General features: G+C 34.5%; 1 protein-coding gene across 3 annotated transcripts in view; it reads right to left on the bottom strand.

Moving 5' to 3' along the window:
* Positions 1-26,708, bottom strand: part of dsx (transcription factor doublesex) — a 620,621-nt gene that overhangs the window by 193,916 nt on the left and 399,997 nt on the right. Inside the window, exons 3-4 of one of the 3 annotated variants that reach the window (XR_011951056.1) lie at positions 10,723-10,800; positions 10,147-10,537 (exon numbers count right to left, since the gene is read on the bottom strand). The exons of the other annotated variants lie outside the window; for them this stretch is intronic. The gene's annotated coding sequence lies outside the window, so the exon portion shown is untranslated. The remainder of the gene's footprint in view (positions 1-10,146; positions 10,538-10,722; positions 10,801-26,708) is intronic. 3 annotated transcript variants of the gene reach the window in all.

The following is a 26,708-nucleotide window of genomic DNA, read 5'->3' as shown; positions in this document are numbered from 1 at the left end:
ACAAGTTATTAAACTGCCCAGTTCATGGCACTTTGAATTTAATAAGGAAAAGCGGTTTATTTTTTACAAAAAAGGCAACAATGTTCTAGTCCAAGGTGAACCCAATTACCAAAATGACGTTTGAAAAGCTAAAAGTGTTTGTAAGAAAAATGTTTCTGTTTTTTCAATGGCTCCTAAGAAATTACCACTGGCAAAGGAATTAAAAGGGGGATCAAGGGACTATTATTAGTCTTCTTTCCAAACACTATGGAGAAAATTGGAGAAGTCTTCCTGAACTAAATTTTTACAAAGAACACTTGAAGACAGATTCTACCTCACCAGAAGAAACCGTTGATGGTTTGGAAAATTGCCAAAATGCAGAAAATGACTGTTTTTTCGTTTGAGGATGACTGATTGAGACTGCTTTAGATATTTTTTTCGTTTAAACATTTTCTTTATATGACTAAAACTCTTAAAGTTTTATTTTCATGAATAAATCCCTTATGTTTTTTTTACTGAACTAAATACGGTTTGTTATTATTTTATACATTTATTTGCAAACCTAGTTGTTTGCAATAAACATTTTTTTTTCTAAAAATCTGTAAATATTTTAGGCTAGAAACTTCTAATTTATATTGCTAAAAACTTTAAGCAACATTAATAAAATTCTTTACATTATGAGCTAAACACTAATCGGCCGCTAATTGTTTTTTTTTGGATTTCCCAAAAAATGAGTTTTGCAAAAATGGCCTCAAATAAACTGCGATTAAACTAAAAAGATCACGAGATACGACACCTCTAACAATCATGCCTCTAAATAACAGCAAAATAAGACAACTAAGGTTGTTTGATTTGTGGTTTCTTCACAAATAAATAATGTATTTTTGTGGTTTAAATATTGGTACGAGTACAGTACGTGGAGTAATTGGAGAATCGGGCGACGAAAGTGAAGAATATCTGAGAGAGCGACCCATCAGATTTGTAAATCAAATTTTTCAACCGTGACTGAATGCAGGCAAATTACAACATAAATCAGCAAAATTTCTACAGTGGATCAACAAATTACTTGTGGTCTTACCAGTATCGTGTCGGTGCAAAAAATTAAAGCCTAGTGAAGATGGGATTCTGAATATTTTTCACAAATATTTATACAGTCCTTATTACATGTATTATTAACTGAACAATACAAAAAATAGGAGGAATACGTTATGGAGAGACAAACAAATAGTAAGATTAATACTACTAACAACGAGGTCCGTATCCCATCCCATATAGGAATAAAAGGCAACGAAATTCGTACGAAAGATCGTAAACACATCAGTATCAAAGGATATAAAAGCTTATATAAAAAAATCAATCTTAAGTGCGTGGAAAAATAAATGGAATGTGTCGAATTCTAAATTAAAACAAGTGAAACCCAGCATAGAGGCATGGAATGTGTTACCTAAGTCAAGAAGCCAAGAAATAATAGTAACGCGCCTCAGACTCGGACATACTAGGTTACCGCATGATTACTTAATTAAAAAGTGCGAACCGCCGCGATGTGAAACGTGTAATATGACACTAACAATAATGCACCTACTTTGTGAATGTCCCATCTACAATCAACAACGAAGCAATAACAAGATACCAGGAACACTTATAGAAGCTCTAGGTGCAGACTGTAACTTTAACAATACTCTAAATTGTACAACAATATTTAATAAACCAAATTGTATTGAAGCAATTGTACCTAATGTAATCCACTAATTTTTCGCTAATGGCCATTTGGTCGATGCGATTTTCTAAATAAAAAAAAAACGAGGTCCGTACTGCGTTAATTAAAATGAAAACGGGCGATCTCCAGGACCTGGCAATATAGCTGTACAATTACTTAAAGCAGGAGGTCCACTCCTAATAGAACGAAATAACTTTTCTAATGAATCAATGCTGCCAACAAATTAAAGTACCATCTGAATGGAAAACCGCTCACCAAGTGTCCATCTTTAAGAAGGGTAATCGAAAAGATCCTAACTGCTACAGAGGATTAAGTGTCCTACCTACTATCGGGAGATTGTTTGGAAAGATAATAAATGGAAAAATACAAGATGATGTAGGACATCTAATTAGCGAAGACCAAAGTGGATTTAGGCCTGGTAGATCTTGCACTGATAACTTGTTTATACTCCAACAATTAATAGAAAAAAGAATAGCGGTCGGTACCGAAGTACATCTAGCCTTCATCGACTTAGAAAAGACGTAGGATACAGTTTCAAGACTTAAATTGTTTCAAACTTTACAAGAACTCGGCATTAGTCAATACCGTTTAGTAATAATTACAGAAGTATATAGGGATAACACTACTTACCTAAAAATTGGAAATAGACGATCAGAGCCAATAAAAGTAACTAAAGGACTAAGACAAGGATGCAGTATGTCACCCTTACTGTTTAATTTGTATATTGAGGCAGCCCTCCAAAATTGGAAAAACCACTGCCAGGGAATGGGAATCCCCATAGGAAATGACGTACTGTTCTCCTTGAACTTTGCGGATGACCAAGTCGTTCTAGCTCAAGATTCTTATTATCTAGAATTTATGACAAAGCGTCTATACAGAGAATATATAAAATGGGGGTTAGAAGTCAGCATGAAGAAAACAGAATATTTAGTTACCAATTCAGATTCAAGGTTTGAAGTGTTGATAGACGAGGACGTGGAAAATTTTAAATATTTAGGTGCACTCATTGATAAGAACGGCTTGGGAGAAACCGAAATTAAACACCGAATTAATCAGGGACGTAAAATTATAGGATGTCTGAACTCCTTATGGTGGGGTCGCAACATTTCCAAAAGGAACAAAAAAAGAATAGGGCAAACCATGGTTGAATCAGTTGTTTGTTATGGCTCTGAAGTATGGACCTGAGTTAATGCAGACCTGAAGAGAAGATTGTTGGCAGTTGAAATGGATTATTTGAGAAGAAGTGCTAGAACATCAAGGCTGGAAAGGAAGAATAACGAATCTATAAGAAATAACATGAATGCTACAGAAACGATCATTGGCAAGATAGAAAGAAGAGGTTTAAAATGGTTTGGACACCTATTGAGAATGCCTGACGAACGTTGGCCCCAAAAACTTCACAGATGGAAGCCCCCTGGAAGAAGAAAAAGAGGTAGATCTCGACGCTCCTGGAATGAAGGAATTAGAAGAGCGATGGAATCGAGAGGTTTGGGGAAGGATCATGCCTTGGACCAGGAGGATTGGCGGAGGAGAACGGGAATACAAAATGTATTGTATTTACAAGTTGGATCCTGTAATATATATACAATACAAAAAACCCAAACATACTATGTTAAGGTTTTTTTAATGTATGCTTTCGAAAAATTAGGAATATTTATGGCACTCAAACTATTAAAAATAACAGAAAGAGAAAAAGTTGAAATATCAAAAATACACAAGAAAACGAAACGTATAAAAAAATATTAAAAGAAGTACTATGATATTAAAGGGAATAATATGATATCTAAAAGAAAGATTTTTATATAAAAGCATTCTTCTTAAAAACGGTACAATTCATCAAAAAAGTGTTCTGCTAATTTTCTAAATAATGTATTCAAATTTTCACTGTATACCTTTACAAACGTAGTCTAACATTAAAATAATTAACCCTATCGGGCACATTCAAAAATATTTCAATAACATTTACTGGATAATGCAGCCAGTCGGTTATGTTGAATTCAAATGTATATTTTACTCAACTATGCTCTATATAAGGCTTGCTGTTCAGTGTAGGCATATGGCATCGGTCATTTGCGGTGTGAGAACGTCAATCAATGATTAATGTTGCCATTTTTCACATGTTTGTAGATTTTGCGCGTTCTTCCGTCAGTTGTTAGGTTAGCTGTGTACGTGCTTACTAATAAGAATTTTTTTGGTAAGCAAAATTTAAATTTATGCAAAACGAATTCAACGATGGCTGCTTGAACCAGTATTTTCGATGATTTGTGTTATATGATTATTATATATAACGTGATAATTGATATAACTCTATCCAAAATATTGGTCACCATATGGTAACAATTATCAATAAAAGTTTGTCGTGTTCAGCGTTTTGCTATTATGGATGGATTCAATGAGATTCCTTCATGTAGTTTCTACGGAAAATTGAAGGGTCAAATACCATCTCCTCCTCAAGTTTCTAAAAGATCCGATACGGAGGATGAAGAAAATATAGTTGTCGAAAACCTTCGAAAAAAATTGTCGAGTTTAAAAATTTATTGGTAATAAAATCTTAACTATGTTGCCTGTGTGAGTCCATTTTAAATAGGTAAAAAGAAATAAGAATAAGACTTACTTATAATCAATTTATTCTACCACCAACGACCGGTTTCGCATACTATAATTTGCTATGCATCTTCAGGTCTTAAGGCCGAAATGCGAAAACAGTCGTTGGTGGTAGAATAAATTGATTGTGAGTAAGTCTTATTTTTTTTAAATTATTGGTAATAATTTACAAACTTATATTATTTTTTATTATTATTTTATTATTATAGAAGAGAATTGTTTAGAGCAATGATAGACCTAGGAGTACCAAATCAGTTGGTAAGTTTAACCAAACTAACCCTTGAAAAAGTTGAATGCAAAGTACGAATCCAGGGGGAACTCTCTGAACCTTTTAAAACAAATAACGGGCTACGTCAGGGAGACCCACTCTCCTGTATACTATTCAATCTAGCTCTGGAAAAAGTAATACGTACGTCACAAATCACAACTACCGGTTCAATATATAACAAATCTGTGCAAATCTTAGCATATGCTGATGATATCAATATTGTTGGGAGAACGGAAAACGCAGCACGAGAGGCGTACGTAGCATTAAAGGAAGCGGCTACAAAAATGGGTTTAATAATAAACACCAACAAAACAAAATACATGAAAATAGGTACGCAACCACAAACACTACGGCCACTTGTTATAGAAAATGACGTCATCGAAGCAGTTAACGAATTTGTATACCTGGGAACGCTCGTCAATACTGAAAATGACACTACCGCAGAGATAAACCGCAGAATTTGCACGGCTAATAGATGCTATTTTGGGCTTAATCTCCTTTTTAAATCTACAGTTATATCAAGAAATACAAAAGTAAAACTCTACAAAACAATAATACGCCCAGTCCTAACATATGGTTCAGAAACCTGGACTTTAACAAAAAGCAATGAAAACATGTTAGGATGTTTCGAAAGAAAAATACTAAGGCGCATCTATGGAGCGGTAAATGAAAATGGTGTCTGGAGAAGACGATACAACTTCGAACTCTATAGGATATACCAGGAACCAGATATCGTAAAACACATAAAGATAGGACGTCTGAGGTGGGTAGGCCATGTAATGCGGATGGAGCAAACCGACCCAGCTAGAAAAACGCTCCTTGATAGACCTATTGGTCAAAGAAGAAGAGGAAGACCCAGAACAAGATTCCTAGATAACATAGACCAAGATATGAGAAATATGGAAATACGTGCTTGGCGGAGGAAGGCGATGGATAGGGACGACTGGAGAAAAATTCTTGGGGAGGCTAGGACCCACACAGGGTTGTAAAGCCAAAATGATGATGATGATATATTATTTTTTTTTTTAAATAATACCATTTGAATAATATTAGATGACGATTCAGATATAACACTAAGTGACTCTCAGCACTCCCATTCCTCTGAGAATTTATTGGCATGTTCATCAAGCATGTTCATCAAATAAGGACACAAACTACAGGTAAAATATACATAATAGAAGCTACTAACTCTTATTTCAATGTTTATTTTAGAAAATATAATAAACGATCCTGAAGCTGCTGATCAACCTCCTAGAAAATGGAAAAAGTCAGGAATAACTTTCTACTGGACGAAAAGCAACTTACTAGAAATTTTATACTACATAATTGAGCAGACAAATTTGTATAGTACCTACTCAAATAAAAGGCACAAGCATTGGTACTGATCCTGATGAGATGGCAGATTTTTTGTCGATTTTGTTGATGGGTATAATAGATCTTCCTTCCAATGAAGATTATTGGGCCAGTGGAACTCGTATCGAACAAGTTGCAAGCCTGATGTCTATTAAACGTTTTAAACTTCTGAGAAGATTTATTCATTTCAATAATAATGAACATATAACACAAATTACAGATAAAGTAACTAGATAAAGAAGCAAAGAAGAGAGGGCTAGTAATAAACCAAAGCAAAACGAAATACCTCAAGTGTTCAAGAGAGAATACGAACATAGAGAAAGAAATTAAGCTTGGTGCATATACATTTGAAAGAGTACACCGTTTCAAACACCTGGGAGTGATGGTGAATGACAGAAATGATAGAACGGATGAAATAAATGAACGCATCCTACTGGGTAATAAAACCTACTGGAATTACCAAAAATTCCTGAAAGAAAAGCACATTAGTAAGAAAACCAAATTAAAAATTTACAAGACTGCAATCAGGCCAGTGATCACCTATGGTGCAGAGACGATGTGCCTAACACAAAAAGATAAAATGAGGTTGGAAATCTTAGAGAGAAAGATAATTCGACGAATAATGAGACCGGTGAGGATAAGTGTAGGCGAATTTAGAAGATTAACCAATGAAGAAATTAAAGAAGTCATCGAGGGTAAAGACATAATCAAGTTCGTGAAGACGCAAAGGCTCAGGTGGCTGGGACACACAGAAAGAGCTAACCCAAACTCTACCCTAAAGCGAATAACTGGATGGAGACCAACAACAAAGAGACCAAAGGGGAGACCCAAAACAAGATGGAGAGATGTCTTAGGAGACATAAAGAAGCTGAGAATCTACAATTGGAAGGAGCGCTTTAAGGACCGGAAAGAATGGAGGAAAATTGTAGACAGGGCCAAGTCACACACGCTGCTATAATAATAAAAAAAAAACAACAGCTGACTGATTCTCCGCAATAAATAAATCAGAGAGCCCAAAAGGGCGGCAAACACTCCGCCAGGAGTGAATAAGCCATGATGATGATGAACACATATTACAACAGATAGATTTATCAAAATACGTCCGCTTTTAGAAAAAGTTAGAGAAAATTACTAAAATTTTCACACTGAAAATGAATATTCCGTTGATGAAACTATAGTAGCGTACAAAGGAACACGAGCTGGAAATTTACGTCAAATTTACGTAAGTATATTCAAAGCAAGCCGCACAAATGAGGGTACAAATTTTTTATTATATCAGGGGTGTCTAGTTATATTTTGGATTTTATTATATTCCAAGGTTCAAGCACCTTAGAAGAATTAAACGGCACGCCTAATGAACTATGTGTGCTGTGTGCCACAGCCACAATGCAAAGGCTACTGGAAACGGCATAGATGAGAGTACTGAGAATTACAGGAAATACTTTAAGATAACAGGATTATAGCGACAATGCGCTGTCCTGAGTTTTGCATTCGGTTAGGAAACCATGTTGGGGTTCTATTACCCAGGACCTCCACATTAAAAGCATTTGGCTGATAGTTGTGCTCCTATCGCGCATCATAGTGCTATAGGGGTAAAGGGATGATCTGGAGCATTGGAGCGCGATGGGGTGTTTCCTGTTTTTACTCTAGTTAACACACCTCGCTCCAATGAATTGTTACACCCGAACGTAATTCTCAGAGGTGAACATTTCTCACAGGCTGGGTTTAATCAAATTGCTTTAAGCAAATTTAAAAAATAGCAAGAGATAAGTCACCAATCGGCAGAAGAAGTATCGGACGACCGCTCAAAAGATGGAGTGACAACCTTTCAGAGAGGTATTAATCTGCTAATGAACAAGCAGAATTGCTTATAAAGAGGAACAAGAAATAGACCTAATGAACTAGGGAAGGAGGAGATAGAACTAGGTGTGAGTGCATTCCTAGTAAGTCAACAGTTTTTTTCGACAGTTATTTTGCAAGCGTACCTTTTTATATATTTAAAAGAAAAAATGGGTATGTATAGCTTGAGATCATTACAAAGTAATGTTGAAAGTAGTGTTACTTCTTACTAATTGTGAATATATTTTATTGTATTTTGACTTTTTTCAAATAAAACTGTCCAACATAGAAGGATGTATTAGTGATGAATTTTACATATGATAGATGATGTCTCAGATAATCAAAACGAAGGGGAGGATGAGGAAGAGGATAATTAGAAAAAAAAAAGGAGGATGATGATGGACAGGGCTACGATAGAAACTATGATAACTTTATCACTCTTAAAAAATATGTAAAATGGTTACAGAATGTTCAATATCTAACACGACAGTTACCTAATACAATAACCCAGGTGTCTAATGAAAACTGTTCTGAGGAATATCCAGTTACATATTTTCTGAGATATTTCCCCAAAAGTTTATTTGAAAATTTCGTTCAATACACGAATATATGTTTTGCAAACTGGAATTGAGAAATTTGTACCATGTAACCTGCAAGAAATAAAATCGTTTTTTGGCCTTAGTATTCTAACAGGCTGTCTAAAATTTCCAAGACTGCGAATGTATTGGGACAAATCTTTAAAAATTGATATTTTTCCAGACACAATGACAATAAATCGTTTTTTCAAACTTTGGAACCACTTACATTGTGTTGGCAATGTGGAACTCAGACAAAGCAACGACAAGCTATGGAAAGTTTGACTAGCTTTTAAATAAGTCCTAACGAGATTTAGAGAACTGCAGATAGAAACAAATGTTTACATAGACGAACAAATCATGCCCTTCAAAGGAAGATTGTCTATAAAGCAATACATCAAAAACAAACCCAATTTATGAAAAACTGTATGTATTAGGTGGTGAAAGTTGACTGATTTACAATTTTCTAATGTGTTAAGGTAGTACCACAGAAATGGAACCTTCTTATTTGAAATATAGACAAAGTGCAGCTATCGTATTGCAATTATCAAAAGTACTTAAACCTAATAAGCATGCATTGTACTGTGACAATGATTTTACGAGCTATAACTTTTTACAAATTCTCAACCAAAAGTCAATACTTGTTGCCGGTACTGTAAACACAAATAGATTTTCTAAACCACCACTAACTGATGTAAAATATTTTTCATAAAACGAGAGAGGATCAACGGAATAAATTATCTGTTGTGATGGAATTGGAGTAATCAGATGGTTAGAGGATTTGGATGAGATAACAATTCAGTGATAATAGTATCCAACTTCGTTGGGGTTGATACACAAGATGTTGTAAAACGTTGGAATAAAAAAAAATAAAATGTTTCATTGACGTAAGTCGACCCGAAGTTATACAAAAGTATAATAAGTTCATGGGGGGCATAGATAAGACAGATGATCTTATTGCGTTTTACAGAACAAAAAATCTTTGCAGAAAGTGCAACGTTTATGTGTGTGCATGTATGCAAAGTGCCATGTTTGACTAATCTTTCATTCAGTTGACATGGCCCTAACAAACTCTTGGTTAGAGTATAAACGAGACATGCATACTTTAGAAATTCCACAAAAAGATATTATGGACCTTTTACACTTTGGGATAAAAGTTGGTGAAGCCCTCATAAAAGTCAACTCTTTCAGTAACCGAAAACGGGGAAGACCTTCTGGAAACGACTGGACCTAGTCCAGTAGTAGCTACAAAACGCCAAAACATTGAAATTAGACCTCTTACTGAGGTGCAATTTGATAATATTGGACATTCCAGAGCACCCACAGCTACCTTTACCTTAAAGATGCAAAAACCCTGGTTGTACAGGAAAATCAAGATGGATATGTCACAAAAGCAATGTCTATTTGTGCCTTCAAAAGGAAAGAAATCGGTTTTCTAAGTTTCATACGCGCTAGTTTTTTAAATTTGTTAAGTACTTTTGGGTACAAATGAACCATAATAAATTTTTTTTATATACATGTTATATTTTTTTTAATGTCCAAAACGGGTTATATGAACTGTTTTAAGTACATTTTGGGCAAAACATATTTTTTAGTTTGCTGAAAAAAAAGCGGTACTGGGAGGGTTAAACATATGTACCTTAATTTCTCAGCGTTCCGTATAAGGCACGACTTCTAACTCAAAAAATATTTAAACAAATGTATTTTAACTTATGTAATTAAAAAAAACCATTCATCCATCCTAATGGGTTAAATCAAAAATACTACTAAACTGTCGTAAAGTCATGATTCCATCAAATTAAATCACTTACCATCTACAAAAGTTGAATGTTCAATATATTTTCCAAATTCTTCAAAATTGTACTTGCTTATTCACGAAGTTATATTACACATAGCTTAAGAGATCTATTACAAATATGACTACTTGAATAATAACGAAAATAGTTTTAAGGCTAGATAATAACTTTAGAGAGATCTATGTCTTCTAGCCACACAAAGAGTATATTTAGAGTCTGTTTAACTTAACTTAGCAAAAAATTAGAAACATAAAAAAACAGGTAGGCTTTTTGTCAAAAATAAATAAGGTTTGTACGTTGAACTTTGACGATTAGATGAGAACGTTGCACTTAAACTGAAGATTCACAGACTTGAACGGTGGATTGTTGAATGGAGTTCTTCGGTCTTGATTGCTCGTCTTCAGATCTAGTTTGAAACAAATAAATAAACAAATAAATTTAGCTGAAAAAATGATATTGTATAAAACACCCAAAATTTAAAAATTAAAAAGAAAATTAAAAAAGTTAAAGGTTAAATGACTGATTAAAATTATCTGCAAAAACAAACTATAATTTTGGGTGAGAGTTAATTTTTTAATCATCCATACTGACGGGTCGAATTTCGTAGCTCCACGCCATCGTACATATTCAAGTTGTGTATTCTTGAGTATTCATTCACGACTCTCTTTCCTAATTAAAAAGAATAGAAATTAAATTACAATGTATAAATGAAATATCACTATTAAACTACATTCATTTTACATATTCCCAATTGTCAACAGAAGCACGTGAAAGCCAAACAGGGTCGTACTGATGTGTATCACATGATTTTTAAAAATATTTACTTTTGGAACTATTATTGTAAGAATTTCTTGAAATTTAATCATTAAATCTCAATTAAACTAAACGCTAAAAAATAGCACGACCAGTAAATAACTTAACAATAACTATAACATAAATATAACACAATATATTAACTTTAAAATCAACACGACACCATTTAAATTTAAACATGCTGGCAAGTTTGGATCTGTAACATGACAATATGCCTGGCTTAAGGCAATAAATTATATTTAATAGCCTCTTGACGAATGAGACGGCGAATATCAACACGTGCGTTTGTTGACAGATGGGAATTTGCTAAACGAATGAACTTTAGTGGTTTTACAATAATTAATTACCTTTTGGTCAAGACTTACAAAATTTTAATTAAAATTTCAATATTGAAATACATTATTTATGTAGACCATAAAATTTCCACACATTTAAAATATCAAACATACTTTAATATATATTAGACAAACATATACAGTGTGAGCATGAAGTATGAAAACATAAAGATATCTGTGACACCCCGTATGATACAGTAAAAAAATATTTGTTATGTATATTAGATGGACCAGCGTTTTAATTTTTTTTATTTTCGACGTTGCCAAATGTACAGTTTAAGATATACAGCACGACCAGATTCACTGTGTATTTGAGATGCGCGGAGAATGGCAACGTTGTAACCCCTAAGCGAGTCAGGAAACGAATGTACACTCCGTGTAGGTATTTTACTTGGCGAGATGTTACCAAACCCGTAATAAAATTCAGAAAATTCTGTTAAAAATATGTTTGCATGAATAATACGTAATTGTAACATTAACCTAAAAAAGCTTTTACTTACATTAATAAAATTATAGATTCAAGTTTATCTGTGTTTGTTCATTGCGATAGACAATCCGTAACTAATATCATTCAATATAGACAAACTTATTGTGACAAAAGAGTGTCATTAACTATTTTATACTGTTATTTCTTAAAATAATGTAAAGTAATTACGATTTAAAATAATTTTAAGGTGGTATTATACAAATAAGGGTAGTTGTAGTAGTAGTTTAGTTGCAAGCCATTTCTTGTAATTAGTGAAATTCATTGTCATCATGAAAATCACCCGACTTGGTTTTTGACTTAAAAATAAGCAAAGCGTTTGGTATGAAAAACCATGTTCCCATCCAGCATGAATTATTACTAATGGTTGCCCTTTTAACACTTGTTTTCGTAATCCAGTGTTACTGTGATCGGTCCAATCTTGTTGATTAGTGTGGAAAGAATGAATGTTTCATCAATATAGATAATTGGTCGACCCTCCTCACGGTAATGTTTAATATGCCTTAAGAAAATTGTTCTTAGCTCTCGAATTTTATGTCACTCCATAAGTAACTTTCGATTACTTTGAATTTTGCGCCATCGAAAACACAAATCATGTATAATTAGACGCAAACACTCTCTACATCCGTCAAACCGCAAATTTTAGATGTAAGCGTTTGAGAGTGGGTGCTGTTTTTTCCTGTAAATACCAATTGTGAATTTGTCTTCGAAATATTCTCGCATTAACATCATCTAACTTGAATTTTGAAGTTCTTCTGCAAATGCTTCGGGGACTCACAAACTTCGTTTGCTTGTTGTGGTGACGGCTAACAAGCCTCGTGCATTCACATCTGTTGATCTTCCCGGCAAAAAAGTGCATGCGTGTCACAGAGATTTATTCTTGGATTGGTTCAACGAAATTCGTCCCTGATGTTCGTCGTCATCTCGCACGTGTGAACCTTCCTCAGGAGGCAGTGTTGCTGCTGAACAACTGCCCTGGTCAACCATCCGATAATCAACTTCGTAGTGAAGATGGTAAAATTTTTGCCCTATTCTTACCACCCAAAACGACAGCTATGAGTCAACGAATGGACCAGAATATCATCCAAAACACAAAACTGCGCTATCGAAAAGCTTTACTCTCCAACATTCTTGCTGACGATCAAAGTGGAACGGATATGGTAGTAGCTTTGAACAAAGCTAATATCAATGACGTCGTTTTCAATTTGGCAAATTGTACAGAGGCTTAAAAAGACATTATTTTAAGCCACCTTGTCGCTTAGCTGGCTCAAGACAACATGAAAATAATTACTGAATCTGTGGTCCGAGAATGCCTCATTTGGAAGAAGAAACGGAAAAGGAGGATGTCGATGATAAACCACCTGCTTCAAAAACTTCTGCTGCTGAAGCTGTTAAAGCCCTGAACACGGCCATCAGTTCTGGAGAAGACAACCTCAACAGCAGCAAGATCATGATGCTGAGGCGTATAAGAGACAGAGCGTTTGATCAGCACGTCGAGACTCACGTCCAGAAAAAAATTGTAATAATATAAATAATAATTTAATAAATATGTATTTATTGAATATATTGTATATATATTTGTATAATATTTTATTAAAATACATAAACCATTTTTTCATTCATGTTCATTCTGTTTTTGCAGTTTTTCTTCGGCCAATAAAAAAGTCATAGGTAATCCGAACAATGCGATCATCCGAACAACTCATTTCCTAGATTCCTTTCGGATTAACGCGACCGTACTGTATCTTAAAAAGAAATTCCCAAAAATCAGTTCTGTGTTAGCAATCCGATATGGTCATGAGTAAAAATTAAGCTGAAAGACTTCTTTCTTTGTAAGACTTTCACTAAAAATTTACACTTTTAAAAAACTATATATGTATTTATCATCTTTCTGTCCACATTTCAGAGACAGAACAAGAAAGTAACACACACTACTAATTAATTACTTGTGGACCAAAATAGCATTCGTTCCGCTTAATTACATCGTTGTGATCTTATTAAGCACCAAATGAACTGCAAAGGCTTTCCGTCAACTGTCTAACTTTTCCAACTCATTTCCCAATCATTTTTACATTCGTTTGTCTTTGCTTGTTTTTTGAATAATAATAATGCATGGAATTGTTAACGGAGAGACAGTTGCAAATATAATTACCGGGAAATGAAAGGACTAATCATGGACAGGTGAATAAGCTTATGACTAAATTGACGGGAGAAATGGAGCAGTTTAGAAGGAAAAGTCTGTTTCGTTTTGGATAAATAAATAAGATACCTCTAGTTAAAGTAAGACTTTCGAGCATGTGGCAAACACAAACCAATTTTGTAAGTATTTAAAATATACAATTTTTGTAACAGAATATTTTGCCAGGGTATAATTATAGGGCGTTTGAAAACTGGGGACAGAAAATACTGGGGGTGGAGATAGATAGATAGGTGGAAACTTGTGCGAACGGCACTCAGGGTTTGTTTGGAGAGCTGGGGTCGTGGATAAGTTCAATAGCAATGGGGTTGGATTGGGGCAACTACAAAAATGAAACAAAGGGGTACTGACATAAATCTCCTGAAACAAATGGACAAACAAAACAATCAACAGCAACCTCAAGCAATTTAAAATGGACGCCGCTTCGAGGTGTCAAATTTTAATGATTACAACAACTAGTTGTAACTATTGAGATAATTATTAGAAATACAAAAATGGTTAGGAGACTTTTCTAGAATAAAAAGACAAAGTGGTTCAGAGAAATAAATTAAACATTTATTGTGTCTAGCCACAAACAGTTACAAAAATACAGATGGCACAAAAAACACTATATTACTAGTTACAGAGATTTATACCAAAAATAACAAAGAAAACTTACATGTCATTATCCTTTTACAAACTCGGGAGATGCTACAAAAACTTACAAATGTTACTGGGCTATAAACTGTGGCAAATAAAAAATTGTTACAAGTAAAGAATTATCTTTTTAAATAAAACTATTCACAAAGATTAACCTTTTCTAAAAACAAAACGGGCTAATATCACAAATATATGAATATATCTGTCATATGTCAACATTGAATTTTATAACAGAAAAAAATTAAAATGACAGCATAGCCACACCCTAAGACTTACGATATTAAATATCAAAATTTTAATTGTTATGAAAGCAATTATTATTTAGAAAAAAATTGTCTGTCGTTACTTCAAAGTTAAAACACAAAAAGTTACCTGATTTCTCCAAAAAAAAGCACTAAAGTTTCTGAGGGTTGAAACTGGATTGGAAATCTCTGAACAAGAACAAATTCATCTCCAAACTGCCAAAAAGCCTGGGATGTTAACCAGGGAGAAACAAAACGAGGATGGAAATAATTCTTCAAAACCTCACTTAAACTGCAACTGTACCATTAAACTAATTAAACTGCTACACATTTTCCATGAAAAGGAACAAAACAGAAAACTTTCAAATTCGACGTAGAATTTGGACTAAACGCTGGAGTGGAGCCTACCGCTCTTGACCACGCCTCACCGAGAGTGATCTAATAATCTTTTAAATTCATTCGCTTAACTTAGCATAAACAAAATATATAAACTGGGATATTTATTTGAAACCCAGAATATCCTAAAAGCGGTTTCGATCAAAGAAAATACCAAGGAAATATAAACAACTCTAAAAATGGTTTATTTTACTCGGCAATGCTAAGATGAATCGGTGTTTTTTAATACGTACGAATGGGAAATGAAATACACTAAAATATTCTTCGATTTCTTTAGCAAATATGAGGGGATTTCAATAAATTTCGATATATATTTCAAAGAATTTGCAAATTCTATATTTTAAACAAAATTATGCAAGTTTATTCATTTATCAGTATTATGTGTACGACATACTAAAGAGCTAATAGGTAAAAGAAGACAGCTGACGGAAAAATACGGCTCCAACTACACTATATAGAAATTAAATAAAGATATCCACCGGTCAAGTGGAAAAATAATACAAGAGAAACAACTAAAATAATTCAAGAAAAGAGAAGTTTAAAAGTTTTGAGGCGAAATACGAACAACATGGGCAACAAAAATATGAACAAAATAAAAACAAAGATGGAAAATTACTATTGATAGTACCAAAATCCTTGAGGTTGTCTAATACTTTTATCGCGAAATGTATGAGAGCACCGACGAAAGGCAAGATCAGCCTCTGTCCAAAATCACAAACCAGGGATCAAAATTAATGTCAGAAATAAATCCATACGAAATCAAAACGGCACTTTTAGAAATAGAAACTAACAAATCCCCTGGCGATGACAAAGTAGTGATCTAAGCGATCAAACTAGGTCAATATAAAATTATCCAGGATTTGGCGAAGCTTTCCACCGAATGCATCTACCAAGGAAAACTCCTCCTGAATGAAACAATGCAGTCATTATTTTATTATACAATCAAGGAGACATAATAGATCTAAAAAACTATCATCCTGTCAGTTTGCTGTCACACATATATAAACTTTTCATACAAATGATCAATTCTATCAGCCTAGAGAACAAGCTGAATTTAGATCGGGATACAGCACTAACGACCACTTACTAGTAATAAAGAACTCGATAGAGAATTCTGCAGAATACAACAAACCATTGGCACTGATATTTGTGGACTACGAGAAAGCATTCAATACCATTAGCCACAAGAAAATGTTAAAAGCATTGACAGAATGCCGAATAGACCATTGCTACACTAACATAATTAAATATATCTACCAAAATGCCACAGCTAGCGTAAAACTATCTGAACAAGAGACAAATAAAATCTGTATATAGCGACGAGTACGGTAAGGAGAATAGAACATACTTGTAAGAACGCACATCTAAACGAGCATGGTATCAAGATAAATAGAGAGAAACTGTCATTTGAGATTTTCAGATGACATCGTCCTTATAGGATGATGCAATAATAATGTTTGAAAAATTATATCACGCTTCCTTGGAGGTCGGACTAAAGATTAATATAAACAAGACGCAAATAATGACTAATCTGGTGCTAGATCGAAATATTGCTGCTAATAGAAGGGATATTGTGCAGACTACATAGTATAAGTACTTAGAACAAGAAATTTGAAAATTGATATATTAAACTATGTATTTAAATCGGATCTACCCATATGCCTCAAAAAGAAAATCGTTGACCAATGTGTGTTACCTGTATTCATTTATGGAGCGAAAACATTAACACTCACAAAAAAGATAGTGACTAAGATTCGAGTGACTCAGAGAATTATGGAGCGCTAGATGTTGGGTGTCTCTCTGAGAGACCGAATCGCAAACAAAGAAATACGTCCTAGAACAAAAACAACAGACGCGATCGAAAAAATCGCGTAGTTAAAATAGAATTGGACAGGACACGTCGCCAAATTATCAGACAACCGATGGACAAAACGTATTGTCGAATGAAGACCAAGACAAGAAGCAATATGGAGCAGATGACGCCCACCAACTAGATGGACGGACGACCTGAAGTGTGTTAGCAATAACTGGATGCACGCGGCACAAGACAGAGACATATGGAAAGAGCTGAGGGAGACCTATGTCCAGCAGTGGTCGCATACTGGTTGATGATGATGTGTACGACTATGGCTTTATCGAATTCAAATATATAATGAAATATTCGAATTTTATCGAATCTCATGAATTTTTCGTGGTTTTACTCTTGATAACAATGTACATTAAATAGGTAGTGTATAAATTTTTTTTATTTTTTTTTTGTAGGAACGAAGTGGAAAGCACAAAGGGCGAAAGAACTAGGTAAAGTATATAATCCGTGTTAAGAAGAAACGAGTAATACTAGGAATGGCGTTGGCATAATTACTGATACAGAAATAAAAAAGAAATCGGTACTTGACAGGAAACAGTTGAACGTTGTGTGTGAGAGAGTGTAGGCAGCTCTTTGAGTCAGACTGGGTGAGAATAAAAGAGAAGCTTCATCAGAAGAGAGAGTCATAATAGGAGGTGACTCTAATGCAGATGTGACCTTATTTATGTATATAATGCAGTTGCTTTACAACTGAAAAATAGGCAATGTTGCCCGAATGTTTGAGCGGATTTTTGTTCGACAATCTCCGTTAGTCCAGAAAATGGATGGTACCGCAAAAAACCATCGAACTTGTTACTTGTAGTGTATGGTTTAATGGACCGATAAGTAGATTGGACGAATGGATGGTTCAATGGATATGAGTAGATGGTTGGACGGATGGATGTGAATGGTTGTAATCATATTAGACGTTAAATATTATGAGGTTAAGCTACAATTGATTGTAATGAAAATTGCATTGTTAATGAAATTTGAAGTTTCGATTTCTACTCCGAAAATCGTTTTAAAAAAAGATATTTACATTATTTTATTTGATCAATTACCTGATCAAAGTTCATTATTTTATTTGTTTGTATAATGTGTGTTTAACGTAGATTGTGTATTTGTGTATTGTGTGTTGCATATGTATTGGGTATAATTTTACATAATGTCTGCCACCTCCTTTACGTTAACGTCTTCCACCTGTTGACGTCTTCTTTTAGTATTGGTAACCAAAGCCTGCTAGATTCTGCTGATGTATTTGTTACACATTATTCTTCATTAGGTAGGATGAGAGCTGCTTCTTTAATTTTTCTCTTTTTTATGTCTGTTTCTTTCATGATTATTGATGTATATTTCCAAAAAATTATAACGCAGAGACAGAAATGAGTGTTATTCATAATAATTATAGTTTTATGTGAAGATCATTGATCCACTACAGTCTAACATTTTGTGGCATGAAAGAAGTCGATCATGCTACCGGAGTATGTCGTCAGGGAACATTTCATCACAATGTGTTCAATGGTTTGACAAACTTCTCAGCAGTTGCATGATTGTACTTGGCTTAGTCCTCATTTGAATAGAGAGTCGCGGCATAGTCCATGGGATGTCCTATTACGGTTAGCAAGTATTCCACTCCACTCGAGAGCCGGTTAATTTTATACCGGGTAGGCGCTCAATGGGGATATTGCTATTTGTGGAGGTACTATCGTTTCCCAGCATTCGTTCCATATTGCTTAGGCGATGATGTAGTTGTCTTTCCGTAAGGAGTAGGGGTGATCTAGATTTAAAACCCTTTGGTGCGATATCTGGTACATCTATATGTATCGGCAGCTGGGAGTTTGCAATTAAGTTTCTATATTCCCCTAGAAGACTCTCTTGTCTATGAATGTATAAAGGTGTAATATGACTTAAAACATGACTACAGGGCGTGGATCCACAAGTAGAACTGCTTTTAATCCATCCGCTGATAATTGTTATGGTTTGATTAAGTAAGATGTCAATCTTTGTTACATGGCTGCTGACCAGACTTAAAGCTGCTGTTCTTCAGAATATAAATTCTCTTCAGAATGCTCCACATAATTTGTCGATGATGTTATTTCGAATGTATATTTTGGCGGCAGTGTTTTCTATATGTTTTTTGAATACGTCCTATCCAGCGTAATGCCCAGATATTTCGAGTATGGGTTAAAACGTAGCAGTTTGTTATTAAAATATATTTTAGGCTCATTATTTGCTTACTTGTTATGCAGATGAAAGTAGGCAACCTCTGTTTTATTCATATTTGTAATAAGCCTCCAGTCACTGAAGTATTTACCAAGAACTTTACCAAGAAGAGAATTGGTGCAAGCACCGATCCTTATATCCGTATAGTACCGATCCGTATAGTATTGAGAAATTTATAGATAAGTCTGTCCTTCCATACGGTGTAGTAAGCAGCAGTAGATTAGATCAATGTAAGCTACCGTAGTTTTAAAAGTCGTTGAAAGCGAACTTCTCCCTAATTGGTACTCCCTATAGAATTACTGAGCTTAAGTCGGTTCACGAGTAGCCTCTCAACCGTTGCGTGGAGTAGGTTCTTCTGGTCCTAGGGCATCATCTGCCTCTTCCTTAATTGTTCTTCTACATATATCCCATTGCTCGTTATCTGTTAAATTCTCATCTATTATGTTTTCATTTTCAGGGTTATTTTGATACCTTTCTAGTATACGGGACTCTTTCAAAAGTTTTAAATTATAGCGAGTGCTTTTATTGCCCGTATCTTTTTTGCATTTGAAATTCTTGCTCGCATTTTTGCGCCTACCAAGGAGTGGCCTAAATCTATATTAGTCGCACAATAAGTACGTACATCCATTAGATTAGAGAAGTGCCTGGTTTCTTTTAGGATGTGATCTATTTAACTTTTTGTTGTTCCATCAGGAGAAGTCCATGTTACTTTATGAATATTCTTGTGGTGGAAGTAAAGTACTTCCAACGACCATGCACATGAAAGCTGCAAATCCTATTCTATTTCCGTTGTCGTTGGTGATATCATGAGCTCTGCATTTTCCGTTGTATGGGCTAAATATATTTTCTTTCCCTATTTTTGCATTAAGGTCGCCAATTATGATCTTGATGTCGTTTCTGGGAAATCTGTCGTAGATGGTCTCTACTTCGTCATATAATTGATCATCGACGTCCTCTTTTTTGTCTTCGGTTGGGGCGTGTACATTTATTAGACTGATGTTGAAAAAACTTACCCCTTTTTCTTAGATAACATATTCGTGGGTTTGAAGTCCATGATAAGATCCTTATTCGTAACTTATTGGTTTGAAGTCTATGATAAGATGTTTTGGTTTTATGGTAACAATGAATGCGGTCCCGAATTCATGATTGGTCTTGTGGCAGCTGTAATAAATATCACATTGTCTCTTTTGAATAATTCCTTGACCAGTCCATCTTATTTCTTGCACAGCAGTAATATGTGCTTTATATTAAGTTAGCATGTCTATAATTTTTTTAAAATTTCTAGGTTTAAAAAGTGTACACATATTCCAAATGTATATTTCTAAATCGTTGTCCCTATTTCGTTACATTGGTCGTTGTCGTAAGTCCGGTTTCTTTAGCTTTGGATCTCGTAACAATATTTTTTTACGGGATATAGTTGTTAACCCTAAGCCTAAACCACAATCTGGAGGGCTAGGGACTCTTCTGTTAGGGTTGTCATAACTTAGTATGTTTTATTTTTAGTATTTTATTTTCCGCCGGTCCTAGGGCCGGCTAGGGCGTTTCCCTATCCATCACCTAGGGACTAAGCATTTAAATGTAATCTTCTGTTCTAATTTAAACCTGATTTCAATTTATAGCGAAGATTTAAACTAAAAATGTTTGGATAAAAACTATTAGAGTAGGTATTACAAACATTGCATGGATTAATCATAGTATTTTTGTCTAAATTTTGAATGTTCTATTATCAAAATATTTTAATGATGGGTCGGCGTCCATACAGGCCTTAATACACGAAATGGATAGTTAATATTCAGATCGTTCACACAGAAAATTATGAGGCGATTATTATGGTTTGATTGCTTATCATTATCTTAAATATTATCTTGATGCGTATGAATTATGGGCAAAGTGAACCACGGGCCAAACAGTTATTAAATCGACTGTCGAAAGGTATTAATCTTATAGTAGGTAGGTACTCTATAACCAATGTCTGCCATTATAACGTTGTTAAGAAGTAATGAAGTAATATTAAATATTAAAGTGTAGTCTGTAGTTTTGAAAATATTTATGGGTTTTCCGTTGGGCTTCTTTGCTGTACCGTTGTGGTTCTTTATGTTAAGAGATGATAATATACTGTTTTTTTTCTTTTTTATACAAAGGAAGCACTGATATATATTTATTATATTACACACAAAAAATCTTGCTACAATGCTCTACATGGTGTGCAAATTGATAATAAGAATAAAAATATGGGTTGAATTATGGAAAAAAAATTTGGAGTGAACATAAGCTGGAATAAGGTATAATCAATTTGAAATAGGGACCAAAATACAGTACTGTGTAAATTAATGGAATCATCGACTGTTTTAACGAAAAAACAGTTTATTTAGAAAAAAAATATCTTTTGACAAAACTATAAAGGTAAACTTACATCATTTAGTAGGAAATATGTCCTCCTTTGGCTCTTTTTACTGCTTTTACCCGTTTTGGTATAGATTCTATGAACTTCTCATAGTTCCCAGATATCCTTTCATATTAAAACAAAACCTAAATGACCGCTTCTATCATTTTTATTTTTGTAGTGCAGTCAATTTTGCGCAGTCCAGCTTTGCAAATGGCCGATAAATTTTTAATGGGGTTGAGGTCTGGAGAATCTAAAACATTGATCTTCTTATTTTGGAAAAATTCCATCATTTGCTTTGACTTGTGACAGGAAGCAGAGTCATGTTGAAGTATCGCTCCTCCTTGATACTGACATTTTTGGGGTTCTGTGTCCAAACGCTGTTCGAATATGGATTTGTATTTTTACCTGTTCATCATTTCTTCGATTGGTAAAAAAGATCCAACCCCCATGTATGAAAAACATGCCGAAAACATTTTTTTGACTGGATGTTTACGGTTTGATCAACATAAGATGGTGTAAGGTTTTCAATGTCAAACTTCCTGACGAATTTCGACCGCTACCCGGAACTATAAAGTGAGTTTCATCTGTAAAAAGGACTTTTCTCCAGTTATCTACAGCCCAATAAGAGGATTTGTTGGACTACAATAGCCTTTGTTTCTTCATTTGTTCAGTTAGAAGCTGTTTTTTTATGGACGCATTGCCCTTCTACTATTCTCCAAAAGTCTTTTCCGAACTGTCGAAGTAAAAATCTTTCATGAACTGGTGTTGTTTTTCTCTTTCTTCCACATTTTCCTAACCTCTTTTCACATCCCATTGATCCAATTTCTCGTTTACGCCTCAAAATATTGCGTACTACCCCCTGACTCACTCCAAACGTTCTTCTTCTTTGTGACAAATAAGTGTGTTCAGTTAACGTGATAATATTTTCACGCTTCTTAGGCGTAATATCCATGATTCAATTAAACGAAATAAACTCACTAATTACTGAAAACAATCCAAACTAGTACAAAACATCACGAACTTAGTGGTAAATGTCCTATAACATCCCTTATATAAAAGGGAGAGAAAAGTAAGGTTATGTTTTTAATGCTTGGCCACTTAAATGTGTGATAGTGTTGCCAACTGTGAATATTCAAAAATGTCACAATGATTCCATTAATTCGCACAATACTGTATTAATTGAAATTGCTATATTTGTATACGGTATATACAGTCGAACCCCGAAACTCCGGCGCTCCTAGATTTTACTAATCAATCTTTAGGTCTGACTTACGGTCGTAGACAAACCCCGAAATAAATTCCATTTTCGGCCTTTGACTAAGGAATTTTCGTCAAACCTAGGAGAGACTAATTTAGTCAGCAAACGTCGAAATTTAATTTCATGACATCGGGATTTGACCAATCAAACTCGGATCGAGTATTAAAACGTCATAATTGGTTAGATTAGTTTTAATAAAACTTCATTTTTTAATTTTAATTTCAATGTTTATTATTTTTAGATTGTCGAAATTAAAATAAAAAATTTGTCTTTGTTCTAACACGGTGGGGTATTATGACATTTAGAATTGCATAATAAGTTAGACCTTTTTATCATTATCATCCAGCCTTTATTTTTCACGTCCACAGCTGGACATGGGCCTACCCTAAACTCCCCCATTCTTTACGGTTTTGTGCACTTTGTTGCCAATTTTTGGTAACACGCCTGATGTCGTTAGCTCAACGTGTAGATGGTCTTCCTCTACTACGTTTGTCTGCTCTTGGCCTCCAATTTGTAATTTTGCTCGTTCAACATGAGCCGTGCATTCTCGCAATATGGCCTGCCCAGTTCCATTTCAGTTCCACTATGCCTTCCACAACATCAGCAATACTCGTCCTTCTTCGCAGATCTTCGTTTCTTATTTGGTCCCGCAACCTCACTCCCAGCATAGACCGTTCCATTGGTTTCTGTGCCACTCTCAATTTCGAAGCCGTAGTCTTAGTTAGAGTCTTAGTATCCACCCCATAGGTCATGACAGGTAATATGCATTGGTCAAATACTTTTCTTCTGAGGCTAATTGGTTGTTGGTCCTAAGTGTATCTCATAGTTTTCCAAATGCTGCCCACAATAAAACAATACGTCTTTAGATTTCGTATATTTGGTTATCCCTGCTAATATTTTTCATGGCCCAAACACGTATATTTCTCCACCAGTTCTACCACTTTCGTCTTGAATAGTTAGATGGTTATTGGGGACCATATTTGTCATAAACTTAGTTTTGGTCAAGTTCATTTTGAGGCTCACCTTCGAACATGCAAGGCCAATTCATTTAACATATCTGTGGCTTTCGTCGTCTATTGTTACTCCTCCATGGTCCCAATTGAGGATCTTAAAGGCAAACACTAATGCCTTTATGAATAATTTCAGTGACAATGTATCTCCTTGCCTTGTTTTATTTTTATTGTTAGAGTTTTATCGTGTATCTTAATAGTCATAGTGACATTTTTGTAAATATTGTAAATAAGTTCAATATACCTATGGTCAATTCTGCTATCATTCATTGCTTCTATAAGGCTATCTATTTCGATCGTGTCGAACGCTTTATGAAGATCTATGAAAGTGAGTACAAGAGGTTTGTTGTATTCTATAGATTTTTCAATGAGTGTCTTTACTATATGGAGGTGATCATTGATACCACAATTTGAACGGAATCCTGCCTGCTCTCTCGGTAGGTAGAAATCAAATTTGATGCCACTAACCTAGTGAAGAGCTTGTATATGTGGTTCAACAGACTAATAGGTCTATACTTTTCTATAGGTCCAGGAGACGACCCAAATCCTCTGGTGTAATAACTCAAAATCAGTTTTAAATAATGGATTTTATCAGTTCTCTCTTATTACTTCGGTTTTGGCGTAATACCAAAATAACCTTCAAACAAATATCTGACAATCGGAAGTAGTTTCTCTTGCAGTATTTCCTCCTGATGTTTTTTTGCATTAATATTGCCCTCTAATAATCCCAAACGTCCAACTCCGTTAGCGATCATACAAGTCCATACCATCACACTAACGGGGTGCTTTATTGTGATCGTAGTACATTGGGACAAAAGGTCTTCCCTCGGTAGGCAGCAAACCAACTTCACTACATTACTCGCAAAGATCGAAATTCTGGTTTCATCACTACAAATTAACTTACTTCACTGTTATTCGGCCTATTATCCTTGTCTCATAGCCCAATCAAGGCGTTTTTGTCTCTATTTTTTGTTCAGTAGATTTAAACAGCAGAACTGGAAGAAAACATCATAACCAAGTCATAGGTCAATTCGGGGAGAACTGTGTAAATGACTAATAGCCTTATGCGAACAAAATGAAATAAAAATTGCAAATCGATTTTTTCAACGTTGAGATATATAAATATACATGGACACAAAATACAAGATAGTCAAGCATAGACTACACAATCATAAGGCAAAAGACAAATATAATTTTACAAGATGTAAGAGTATATTCAGAGAAGCTATTTGGTATAGTGCTCATCACATTTTAAAAGCATTTAGACTAGACAAGTCAAGAAAAAAAAATTAAAAATAAAGAAGATAAAGAAGATAATTTACAAGAGACCAAATCAAGTAGCACAACTTGTTCCATTGCTCCATTCGATATATCGAAGAAATGCTTGGCATTCCACGAAGTACAATATTAACAAAGATTTCAAGAAGCTGGTTCTTACTTAACAAGACTTCGACTGAAAAGACCAAGAGCAAAAAATGTCGTGGAAGATCGGTTTCTTAGACCAAGGGCATGGAGAGTGGACAGTTACTGCCACAGCTTTGACTAGAACACTGGCAGATGTTCATGAGCAAATAATTTCGCCTAATACCGTACACAGAAGATTAAGCAAACAAAATTCATCACCTTATGTATCTGCTAAAGGTAGTTTATTAGACGCAGTTCAATAAGACAACGCTTGGAATTCTATCGCTTTACGATATATTCACCTGATGGTCGCCTCTCTCCTAGAGTACAGGATAATGCTAGGCCTAACATAGTCTGGGTAACAATATAACACTTTACAGATGTATGTGTTTGGGTAGGTTCTAGCCTAGCCTCCTAGAAGTCCAGACCTTAACCGCATAGAGCATTTGTCAGGCACCTTAAAAAGAATAGTTAGGCAAAATTCTGGTAAGTTTAGCGTTAGGACAGGTACAGGTAAACGAGTTTGAACAAATACCACAAAAGAGATCTATGTTGTGTGTGCTGTTTCGATCCAGTCTATGCCAGAAAGGATGTGAACTGTTATTTGAACTCGAGGAGGAATACTCAAATTTAATATCAATAATTGAGAATTATTTTATAATTTTGATTTGAAAAATATCTTATTGTAATTTTCCAAATTTTTATTTTTTGTTAAATTAATCAATATTTTGGAACTTGTTTTTAGTTTATGGTTTGTTATTGAATATGCAATAAAAAATTTATTGGAATACAAGTTTATCTAATACTTTCTAATACAGTATACTCCCTTTATAACGAACACGGTTATTACGAGGTTTCGCTTATAACGAGGTACATGAGATGTCCCGTGAAATTTCTATTGAACTATAACCCTTTATAGCGAGGTAAATTTGCTTATAACGAGAGAAAATAAGATTGCAAAACGTGTTTTTTACGTTTTGGCCCGGCCGTAGCTATAAATAAATACCCTTTTTAACTGCGGGCCGCCCGCAATAAACTTCTTACAATTTATGATTCTTAGTCGGAAATCTAAAATTTATGATTCACAAGTGTCATTGTATTGAGTTGACCATTCACACCTAATAATATGGGTCCTAATAGACAAGATGTGGAAAGTGTTTTAAAGGTTGTCAGAAACTTTATTTAAGGACAAAACGCAAATGAAGAAGCATAAAACTGTTTCACATCTTTAGAAAATATGATAGATAGAATACTGGACAATTTAAAGCGGTCAAAAATGACAAAATAACTTTATACGCTTTATACATATTTACAGAATACAGATTTTTTGTTTTAACATATATC

This window comes from Diabrotica undecimpunctata, chromosome 5, assembly GCF_040954645.1.
Source record: "Diabrotica undecimpunctata isolate CICGRU chromosome 5, icDiaUnde3, whole genome shotgun sequence".
Classification (NCBI taxonomy): Eukaryota; Metazoa; Arthropoda; class Insecta; order Coleoptera; family Chrysomelidae; genus Diabrotica; species Diabrotica undecimpunctata.
The sequence above is the reverse complement of the archived record's forward strand: the minus strand, read 5'-3'. Positions and strand labels throughout refer to the sequence as shown.